This window comes from Chinchilla lanigera, unplaced genomic scaffold, assembly GCF_000276665.1.
Source record: "Chinchilla lanigera isolate Chin_1 unplaced genomic scaffold, ChiLan1.0 scaffold00011, whole genome shotgun sequence".
NCBI classification, from domain to species: Eukaryota; Metazoa; Chordata; class Mammalia; order Rodentia; family Chinchillidae; genus Chinchilla; species Chinchilla lanigera.
The window spans coordinates 22,841,201-22,852,502 of NW_004955412.1; the positions used below are offsets into that span (position 1 = coordinate 22,841,201).

General features: G+C 36.2%; 1 long non-coding RNA gene across 1 annotated transcript; it reads right to left on the reverse strand.

Moving 5' to 3' along the window:
* Window positions 1-6,401: 6,401 nt before the first annotated feature.
* Window positions 6,402-10,338, reverse strand: LOC102016249. The gene is made up of 3 exons (XR_260010.2): window positions 10,228-10,338; window positions 6,726-6,821; window positions 6,402-6,620 (listed from the first exon to the last, which is right to left on the reverse strand). It is a non-coding gene; the product is annotated as an uncharacterized LOC102016249 (long non-coding RNA).
* Between the last annotated feature and the right edge of the window lie 964 nt (window positions 10,339-11,302).

Below are 11,302 nucleotides of genomic sequence, written 5' to 3' on the forward strand. Positions count from 1 at the left end.
AGCCCACCCATGATAAGCCCAGAACACAACTGGGATAGAGGAAATCAAAAGCTACCCAGTGGAACTTTCTGAAATGATACCAGAAGAAGAAAAAAAAAGGGAGAGGGGATGGAAAAGAATGATCTCTCCAGTAATATAAGAAATGACTATCAAAATGAAAGACATTAGAGCAGATACAGATAAAAAACTAGAGAAGCTTAAGAAAATGATGGAAACCATGAATGCCCAATATAGGAAAGAAATGGAATCCATAAAACAGTTCCAAATAGAAATCCAAGAGATTAAAACTCCTTTGAAAATATATACAACAGATTGAATGAAGGTGAAGATAGAATATCAGATCTAGAAGACAGGATTGTGGCTAGTGACTATGAAAAGATAGATATCTTAAAAATAGCAAGAAACCATAAAAAAATCAATCCAACAGCTGCAAGTTGAAGCAGCAAAGAACAACATAAGATTGACTGGAGTCAATGACAAAGCTGGAGTTAGCACAAAGGCCATAAGGAACGTCTTCACAGAAGTAATGGCAGAAAATTTCCCAAACATGGATAGAGAATTTGATACACAAATAAGTGAAGCACATAGAATTCCAAATAACCATGAATAGATAAAGAAGATGTATTTTTTATCCAATGGAGTACTACTTGGGAATAAAGAATGATAAACTTGAGACATGTTTAAGTAAATGGATGGGCCTTGAGACCATACCTTTAAGCAGAATGCATCCAGCACATATGTATAAATATTGCATTGTTTTTCTGGTGTGAGGAACTGAAAGAATAAATAAAGCCCAGAATGTATACTTGATATTATGAAATAGAAAGAAACTGCTCAATTAGGAAGAGAAACAAGGGAGGGGGAAAGGATGGCAGGAAAAAGAAGAAAAGAGAAGTAACAAAAACATGGAAGTACACCTTTTATAAATAAGAAGGGGAAGAGGAATTGAAGGGAGCCTAGGGGGATGGGAAAATTAAAAGAGGAACTGAGATAAGTCATGTACAGGTACAAAATCCCTATGATGAAGTGATCATCATGAATATTTAAAATGTACTAATAAATGTAATATGAAAAAAACAAGTGCTTCTGGAAATAAAAAATCAAATAAACACAATTATAATGGGGGACCTCAATATGCTACTGTCCTGAGTAGACAGATCAACTAGCCAAAAATATCAACAAAGAAGTATCAGCGTTAAGTGAAACCTTTGTAAAAATAGATTTAGTAGATACCTACAGAGTGTTCTGTCCAACCACAAGAAAATACACATTCCTCTCAGCAGTTTATAGAACTTTCTCCAAAATAGACAACATACTAGCTTATAAAGTATGCTTAAGCAAATGCAAAAGAATTCGAATTATACCATGCATATTATCAGATCATAGCACAATAAAACTAAAAATCAATGCAAAAGAAACCACAAAAATTACGCAAATGCACAGAAACTAAATAATACCCTCCCCAACAATCAGTGATTTATAGAAGAAATCAAGGAAGAAATAATACAGTTCCTAGAATTAAACAATAATGCCAGCACAACCTACCAGAGTTATGGGGCATAAAGGTGTCCAAAGAAAAGAGTTCATAGTTGTGAATATGCACACCAAAACAGCAGCAAACCCAGGTAAATAACATATTGATATAACTGAATTTCTTAGGAAAAGAACAATCCAATTCCAAAGTTAGTACTAGGACAGAAATTATAAAAGTCATAGCAGAAATTAGTGGAATTGAGACTAAAAATTCCAAATAGACAACAAATTGAAGAGTTGATTCTTTGATAGAATCAATAAAATAGAAAAGCCCTTAACTAATGTTGCCCCAAAAAGGAAATAAAAGACAAAGCAATGCAGTTAGAAATTAAAAAGGTAAAGTTACAATGGACAGTGCCAAAACTTAGTTGATTATTAGCAGTTATTTCACAAACCTGTATGCTAATAAAGTGGGGAATTGAAAAGAAATGGATAGACTCATACAAACTGCCAATATGGAACCAGGAAGATATAAAAACCCTAAGTAATACAATAACAGGCAATAAATTAAAGTAGAAAATTTTAAAAATTCTACCAAGAAAGAAAAGCTCAGGTCTGGATGAATTCACTGCTAAATTTTACAAGAATTTCAGGGAAAATTGAACATAATGCTCCTCAAACTCTTTTAATAAAATTGAAAAGGAAAGAATATTCCCAAAATCATTTTTGGTTGTTAGAATTACTCTAATTCCAAAACCAGACAAGGATCCAACCGAAAAGGAGAACTAAAAGTCAGTCTCTTTAATGAACATATATGCAAAAACCCTCAAAAAGATACTGGTAAATAAAATGTAACAAATCATCAAAAAGATCACGCACCATGACCAGGGACCCAGGAATGGTTCAATATACGCAAATCAATAAATGTAATGCGGGGCTGGGGATTTAGCTCAGCTGCAAAAGCACCTGCCTGGCAAGCACAAGGTCGTGAGTTCGGTTCCTGGTACTGGAGAAAAACAAAACAAAACAAAACAAAAAAATAAATAAATGTAATGCATTTCCTAAACAGAAGGATGGACAAAAATTACATGATTACCTCCACAGATGCAGAAAAAGCCTTTGACATCTATTAATGATAAAACAAATAACCCTGAAGAAAATAGGTACAGAAGGGAATTATCTTAATCTGATAGAAGCCATTTATGATAAACCTACCACCAACATCATATTAAATAAGGGTAAACTGAAAACTTTTCCTCTAAAATCAGGAATAAGACAAAGATATCCATTGTTACCACTCTGGTTCAACATAGTACTTGAAACAGAGAAATTAGACAAGAAAAAGAATTAAAAAGTATACATAAAGGAAAAGAAGAAGTCACATTATCATTATTTGCAGAGGACATGATTCTCTACACAGAAGACCAAAAAATTCCACCAAAGGACTCTTAGAACTAATAACCAAATCACCAATGTATCAGAACAAAATCAACACACACAACCCATAGCATTCCTGTAAAAAATCAAAATATCAAAAACATTTCTTACAAAATTAGAGAAAATAATGCTAAATTTTATAAAGAAATAGAAGAGACTCAGAATAGCAAAAGCAATCTTGTGTGATGAAAGAATACAAAAAGTATCTTAAGTCCAGATTTGAAGTTGTGTTACAGAATTGCAGTGATTAAAAGCAGACTGATATGGGGAAAATAGATACATGGATGAATGGAACAGAGAATGCACAAACACCCCCAGGTAATTAAAATATTTGATATTTGAAAGGGGCCAAAACATACACAGGAGTAAAGATATTCTCTTTCATAAACGGTGCTAGGGAAATTGACAGTCCATATGCAAAAAAGTGAATCTAGATCCTTATCTTTCACCATGTACTGAACTAAAATTAAAATGGATCAAAGATATAAATGTGAAAACAGAAATAATGTGCTGGAAAACAAAATAGGTAAAACTCTTGAGGTCATAAGGATAGGCAAGACATTCTGAACAGAACCCCAATTCCTCAAGAAATAGTATCAAACGCCAAGTGTGGTGGCACACACCTGTAATCCCAGCACTGGGGAGGTTGAAGCAGAAGGATCATTGCGAGTTTGAGACCAGCCTGGGCTACAAAATGAGCCCAAGGCCAGCCTGAACTGCATAGTGAGACCCTGTCTCAAAAAGACAATAAATAAATAAATAAATAAATAAATAGTACCAAGAATCAACAAATGTGATCATATCAAACTAAAAACTTCTGCACACCAAAGTAAACAACTGACAGAGTGAAGAGATAACTTACAGAATGGGAAAAAAATTCTGCTGGCTATCCCACAGAGGACTACCATGTAAAAAACAAATGAAGAATTAAAAAACATTAGACCTCCAAAAATAAAAGACCCAATCAAAAAATGGACAATTGGAAATAAATACACACTTCTCAGAAGTACAAATGACCAATACATGCATAGAAAAATCTTCAGGATCTTTGGCCATTATGGAAATGCCAATGAAAACCATTCTAAGATTCCATCTTATTCCAGAAAGAGCGGTAATCATCAAGAAATGAAAGAATAGAAAATGTTGGCAAAGCTGTGGGGATAAGGAAGGCTTCTGCCTTATTAGTGGGTATGTAAACTAGTACAGCCACTATGAAAACCAGTGTGAAGATGTCTCAGAAAAACTAAAACTTGATATTTCATTTCACCCAGCTATTCCCCTTTTAGGTACCTTCTCATAAGAGTTAAATTTATCACATTGTAGTGATACATGCATACCCATATTTATAGTGGCATAACTCATAAAATCTAAATCTTGGAAGTGACCTATATGGCCATCAACAGATGAGTGAGTGGATAAAGAAAATGCACCATTTCTACACAACGGAGTAGTATTTTGCCATAAAGAAGGATAAACTAGAGTCATTTGTAAGAGAATGGATGCACCTTGAGATGATAACATCAAGTGAGATAAACCAGACATGCAATCTTAAACAGCATGTGGTTCCTGCTATACAAGAACACCCCCAAAATAAATGAAAAGCAAAATAAAGATGGATAATAATAAAAAGGGAGGCACATCTTTCTCATATGAGAAAGGTATTAAGAGATGGGAAGGGGGAGGGCTTGAAAAAACAGAATTAAGACCTGTCATGTACATGTACCAACTCCCCATAAGGAATGTAATCATTATATACTGGAAACATGTAATAGTAAAAGAAACCAGGAAAATATAAAATAAATCCAAATGTATAGAAAAATAAAAGATACATAAAAAATTTTAAAAAGAGAAAATATTTATCATAGTATCTGGCCCAGAATAAATGCTCAGAAATTGACAATGCATTCTGTTTTCTTTCCTCTGTTCCATGTAAATTTGAAAAACATATAAGGCAAAGACTATAAAAAAGAATCAGCCATGATTCCTGTGTGTAAGTAGTTGAAGGTATATTAGGAGGTAGCAGTGTGAACAAGAAATTTGTATACAGATTCTAAGACAGAAGTGTCTAAGGTCCACCGTGGAAACATAAAATACAGCTATTTTGTGTGGTAAGATGGCTAGCGTATACAGCTAACGTTCTGTGTAGCTTGTCATTCTGATAAAAGATATAAGCCAGAGCTCCCTATCTGGTAATTTCTTGGTTTACAGGAATGAGACTCAGGCTGGGACTACAAACCTTATCTCCTCTCCACTATTTCCCCACTCCTCCCTCTTTACAGGCAAGTTTCTAAAAATGCTCTCCATGCTGTTTTCACTCCTTTGTAAGTCCCCTTCCCCTCTGCTCTGATACTCTTTGCACCCTTCTGCCTCTGTTTTTATTCCCTTTTTCCCATCCCTCCTTTTCTGCCTTTCCCCATATCTTCTCCCTTGGATGTATTTCTTTTCTTGATCTATAGTGCTTCCATGGCCCCCATTCTGACTTCAGTTGTCACATGTGTGCTGTATTTTCAACCTAGTTCTCTCTCCTGGATTATAGATCCAGGTCCCTTGAATGCTCCACCTGGATACTCCACAGTAGCTCAGACTCAACCTGTATATACTTAATTTTAGTTCATGATGTCACCTTCCCTGATCAACCAAGCAAGAAACCTGGGAATATCTAGGTTTCTCCTACATGTCCTCTCAATTCTGTGAACAAAATGCTTCTCAAATTTCTCCCTTCTCTTCTACTCCTTATTCACAATTGTGTCACCTGGATTTTCTTTTTTTTTCTTACCTCACTGCAATAGTCTCCTAACTGACCCTAGTACTTCCAGTATTTTCTTAGTCTGGGCTCCCAACCTCATAAGGTCAGTTAGCTTTCCATATGACTAAGACACACCAAGGCTAAACTCTTTAGTCCAACCTTCAAAATTATTTACAATTTGGCTCCTCCCTATGTTTCCAGTTTATTTCCTCCAAGATCCTGAAATATAATACCCTATTATGAGCTGAATTGTACCTGCATATCCCCCAAATTTATATATTGAAATCCTAACCCCTGGTACTTTAGAATATGACTATATTTTAAAATAGGGTATTGAAAGAATCAGTTAAGTTAAAATAAGATCATTAGGCTTGGGCCTAATCTAATAAAGCTGGTGTCCTAAGAAGAGAATGTTAGGTAGCAAAAATATACAAACAGAAGAAAAACCATGTGAAGACACAAGGAGAAGATCTCTATCCGTGAGCCAAGCAGAGAAGCCTCAGAAAAACCCAATCCAAAGTATCCAGTAGAAGATATCCCAACCAAGATATCTTGATCCCAAATATTTTCTTTGTTTAAACCACTTAGTCCACAAAACATTGCTATACCAGTTCTAGAAAACTAGTGTACAGACTATGAAATACATTACTCAGTCTGGGTTCCCTTTATTTTGGAACATACCACACTTTTGCTCATGCAGTTTCTTCTTACCACACATTTATTGTCCACTTGTATTATCGTTGAAAATAAAGTATTTCTTTTGGTTATGTCCATCAAACTTAGAAGTAATTTTCTTTCCTTGAAGATTTATTTATTTGGTTCTTGTAAAAAAAAAAAAAAGCAATCATTACCTCATATTTCTATGTTTTTCTGCAAAATCATACCAGTCCTCTAAGACAGGACCAGAGTGAAAACAATCGAGTTAGACAGAGTGGTTGCTTGAAGTGCTGTATTGACGGAGTTGCTGAAAATATGCAGAATGGATGTAAGCTGGTGGTTTATTAAATGGAGGATCAATGTGAAAAATCCATGCGCAGGAGGAAGTCCAGATTTCCAAATAGATACTTACCCGGCAGGGGGGTACCATGATCAGACTTCCAACTAGGACAACCTCATGGATCGTGCTGATACCTGAAGCTGTAGACAGGGAACTTTAGAGGAGATACTGTGTGGGAAAAAAATGAGAAATTAGTTCAGTACTACACCTGAGTCTCAGTGGAAATCAGGGAGATATCTTCCGTAGGCAAATTGTTCTACAAGCCTGTGGCTCTGGATATACATTGAAAAGGGATATTTGGGCTTATAATATTCATTAACTCATATTGTGTTTAGCTGTGGATTTTTTGGCACATATTCCATTAGAAAATTAGCTTCAGTCATGCATATAAAAGAATTCTGTATTGGAATTCTAGTCTCATAACTAGTATATTACTTTAAATAAGTACTTGTTGATTGATCAAGAAAATGTATGTGTGTGGAATTTTTAATGTATGTTATTTATTTTTCTTATTATTGCACTAGCTGGGACCTCCTTACGGTGTTCAATAGGAGTGGTGAGAGGACCTATGTGGGCTTTAAAAAATGTATATAGCTATAGAATTTAGTAGTATAATCTGACACAATTGGTTAGTGAGGTTGAAATGGGAATAATATTATAGCAGAGACTGTTGGTGGTCCTCTAATATGCATTCTCCTCTTCCTTCTTTGTAACAGGATTTTAGATGACTATGTGGTCTCTCCAAGTCATCACTACAATTCATAGCTCCCTTATTGATGTGGCTATGTGGACAGACGCTGGGATGTAAGTCAGAATGTGAGGCTGCCTCTAGGAACTTCTCTCAAATGGGGCTAGTAGATGGTTCTCCTTTGGTTCTTTTCTGCACCTTTCTCCTCTCTATACTCTGAGATGAGGATGTTACTATCGTAGAGCATAGGACATCAGGGTCATGAGTGAAGTTATGAAATGAAAGGATCTTTGCTATGTCAGAATCACCATAGCAGCAGCCCTGGGATGCCTGTTTGGGCTTTTAAGAGGGAGAAAAACTGTTTTGTATAAGCCACTGCCACTTTTTTTCCCCTGGCAGTCAACATAATCCAAGGTGCTATGGAAGCTCTGAAATTAGGACATCTACCTAAAAAGAGACTGCATAGCCTGCATACAGGGTAATGGAAACAGCAAATAGAAAACCCCACAGATATGACAGACTAGTACTTTTGCTGAATGGCAAGGAGTTTGTCAAAGCTGACCTATAACAGAGATAGTTAGATTTGAAGATTAACAATAGCCAGGAAGCTAGGTATGTTGGTGCAGGCCTGTAACCCCAGCACTCAGGAGACTAAAGCAAAAGGAATATTGTACATCTGTGTGTCCAGCTAGGGCCAGTTAGTGACTTAGTGAGACCATTTCTCCAAATAAAAAATAGAAAAGAGCTGATGTAATAGCTCATTCAGAAGGTCCTGGATTCAATTTCCAGTCACACACACACGCACACATGCACACACATACAGAGACAGGAGTCTGCTAGCAAAAGGTCTGTCCTATTAAGGCAAGGATCTCAACTCTCTTGTGCATCTTTAGAATGCTTTTTTTTTTTTTCCAAGAGAAAAACAAGAAGAGGGAGATACCTCATCCAGCTATTCATCTGTATAAACACAGAAGTTGAGGCAATCTTATTAATATATCTTTCAGAGAGAAACTAAGGATCACGCAATTCTAAAGAGGTAATGCTGGAACAATACATAAACATATCACACTTGACCCTATGAATAACCAAGAGGGTCATCTTTTAAGAGTTGTTCTCCTATCTGTTATCCACAGGACTAAATTCTACCACTGACATCTTTAATAGTTCTTATTCAGGTATGACTGAGTTAAGACAAGAAGCAGTTAAGAGGTAGCAAAATCAATTACTTCCCAATTTTGCTGTTACCTGACACTCATGAAGGATCATGCAACAGTGGATGTGAACCAGAAATCAAGGCACAAAATTGATAGCATGTAAATGTGACCGGGGAGGAAACACCCTCCTTGGAATAGTAAGGTGCTTACCACATCAGCAAGTATGGTTCCAAGAAGAAGAAATCAGGGGACTAGTGTTGCTGATAACATCTCCCTTCTAACTGTTTATACAGACAATCTGGCTGGTTAGGGAGGGAACTATCCCAATAGGCTGCTAAAGAGAGCTGACAGATTAAGGGGAGAACAGCATGCAACTGATACTACCACATGGACAGCAAAATGTGTTGGCTGCCTAATGTGAGTCTTCCTCGCCACCACCACTCTTCCATTTATGTTCCCCAGAACAGGTTCAGTCTTATTTGCCAAAGGAGGCAGGGGTGGGAATATTGTTGGCTTTATGCCCACCCAGGTATCTGCTGGGAGAATTTTGCGCATGCTGCTAAGTGCCCAGTGACACTCAGGGCTCCCTTTTACATTCTTAATTACCCTGAAATTCAGCCACATGGTCCCTCTGCCTGCCTGGACCAGTGCTGTATAGCAGCTGGTATTAGAAACCAACTGTGTTTCAAGAGCTCTCTTGTTCCAACCTCAATCTCTCAGGGACGATCTTCCCAAGCCAAGGAGAGGACAGAATCTATGTGTGCATGGATATGTATATGTGAGTGCAACGTGTGTGTGTGGCTCTATGGATGGGTTTCTTGGTTCCAGGCAATGGTCTATATTTGTATGTGAATATATGCATATATAGGAATCGATACTTGCTCATTTCTGAGGATTTCTTAATTATTGATGATGATTTTGGAATGAATCTGGTGGACAATATTTTAGGCTTTCATGAGGAACCTGAGTGTTCCAGTGTTAATGTCATGAGGCACCTAAATAGTCTAGAAAAATATCTGATTATGCTTATCTTGCCTGAAAGAAGAAAAGCAGTTTTTAGAAGTTGCTTCTTGATATGAGGACAGAGCAGAAGAAAGTGAAGTTGAAGGTGTTTTGGAAAAATTTTGAGTTGGGATTACCTCACTCTCCCTATACACATTTTCAAACTTCATCTTCTAATTTGGTCTCAAGAGAATGGTTTGAAATGGGCATTTGTGAATTGCATAATTTTGTGGATTCAAATGTGCCACATACAATTGTATATATCCATATGTATGTGGACATAAATATATACATTACTTATACATTAGCATATATACATATACATTAACAGGCTTATGCAGCGTGTGATGTGCAAGGTGTTTTATTAGAAACTTTTGGAGATGGGAAAGTAGTCTTTCCCTCAATCTCAAAGATTTCAAACTCTGTTAATGATGAAAGTATAATAGAAAGTAGTGAGTATTAGAATCAAATAACTATGTGATAATTTTGTAGGAAAGAAATTCAAAGATGGGGGAAATGCCCCCACTATATTGTTAGGGAAGACTGTTTCTAGGAGCTGGAACGTGAGCTTATACTTGAAGTATCAAGACATTATTTTATATGAGTATGCTGTTGAAAACTGCCCCTGAGAAAAATAACAGAAAAGGATAAACCAATAAAAACAGATGGGAACAAGTCCCAAAGCTTCCAGACATCTCAGTTTTAAGGCTGTAGTGAAAAAGTGACTCACCTGAAAGGAGGTGGCCGTTTCCATGAAAGCAGCTTTCCTCTTTAACATTCTAGGAAGGCCTTATTCCCATCTGACAGAGAGGCATCACTCCCACTATGAAGGAGGTCTCATTTCCACTTTTCCTCTTTTCACCTATAAAGCTAAAGAGTGAATCAGAACAGGAAGATGCACTGATAGGTCATTGTCCATTCAGGAAAATAGATTGAGTAAGCCTTTTATCAGTAATTGTTTAACAAGCCTACATTAGCAATATATAAACTCCGTGACATTAGGCTTAGCATTGCTCTCAAAATGTTTCATAAAGCAATATGAAATCATACAATCATGTGACATCAACAGTGCGTGTGGTTGGAAGTCTTCAGGGAGCATTATTAAACAAAACTAAAAATTATGAAAAAAAAATAAAAATTATGAATGGCTTTATGGACAAAGGGAAAGTTCAGCTGAGTTAATTTTTCCTAAGTTTTGAATCAAAAATGGAAATAATATAGAACTGTGTCAAAGATGGTAAACATATTTGTCAATATGATGGGAATGGAATGGTCATTGTCACTTATGGGAGAAATCTCCTTAGGATATCACTTCAAACTTCTTTTCCTGACAGATTAAACCTACTCTATCAAATCTGATGATTTGGCTTACTGCAGTACATAATCCTGACATAAAAGTCATATAATAATGTTACTTTGTAAGATTTGAAGGTATTTACAGTAGCTCTAGATAGAAAATCCAGTACCATTTTTATTCAAATCTTTCACTGGTTCAACATAAAATTTAACCATCTTATGTCATATCATATCCATATCATGTGTAATTTGACCTCTAAAAATTAAATTGGATGTAAAAATTATTCTTGAAATATTATTAAAAAGTTTTTTTTTTTTCCCGGTACCTGGAATTGAACTTATAACCTTGCATTTGCCAGGCAGGCACTGTGCCGCTGAGCTAAATCCCCAGCCCCTTGAAAAGCATTTTAAAGTTTTAGATCCTATTAACAAAGGCTAAAATCAGTGTATGTATTTAGGGAAAATGGGCTCACAAAAGCATGCTAGGCCATTCTTGGATGAGAGTGTTA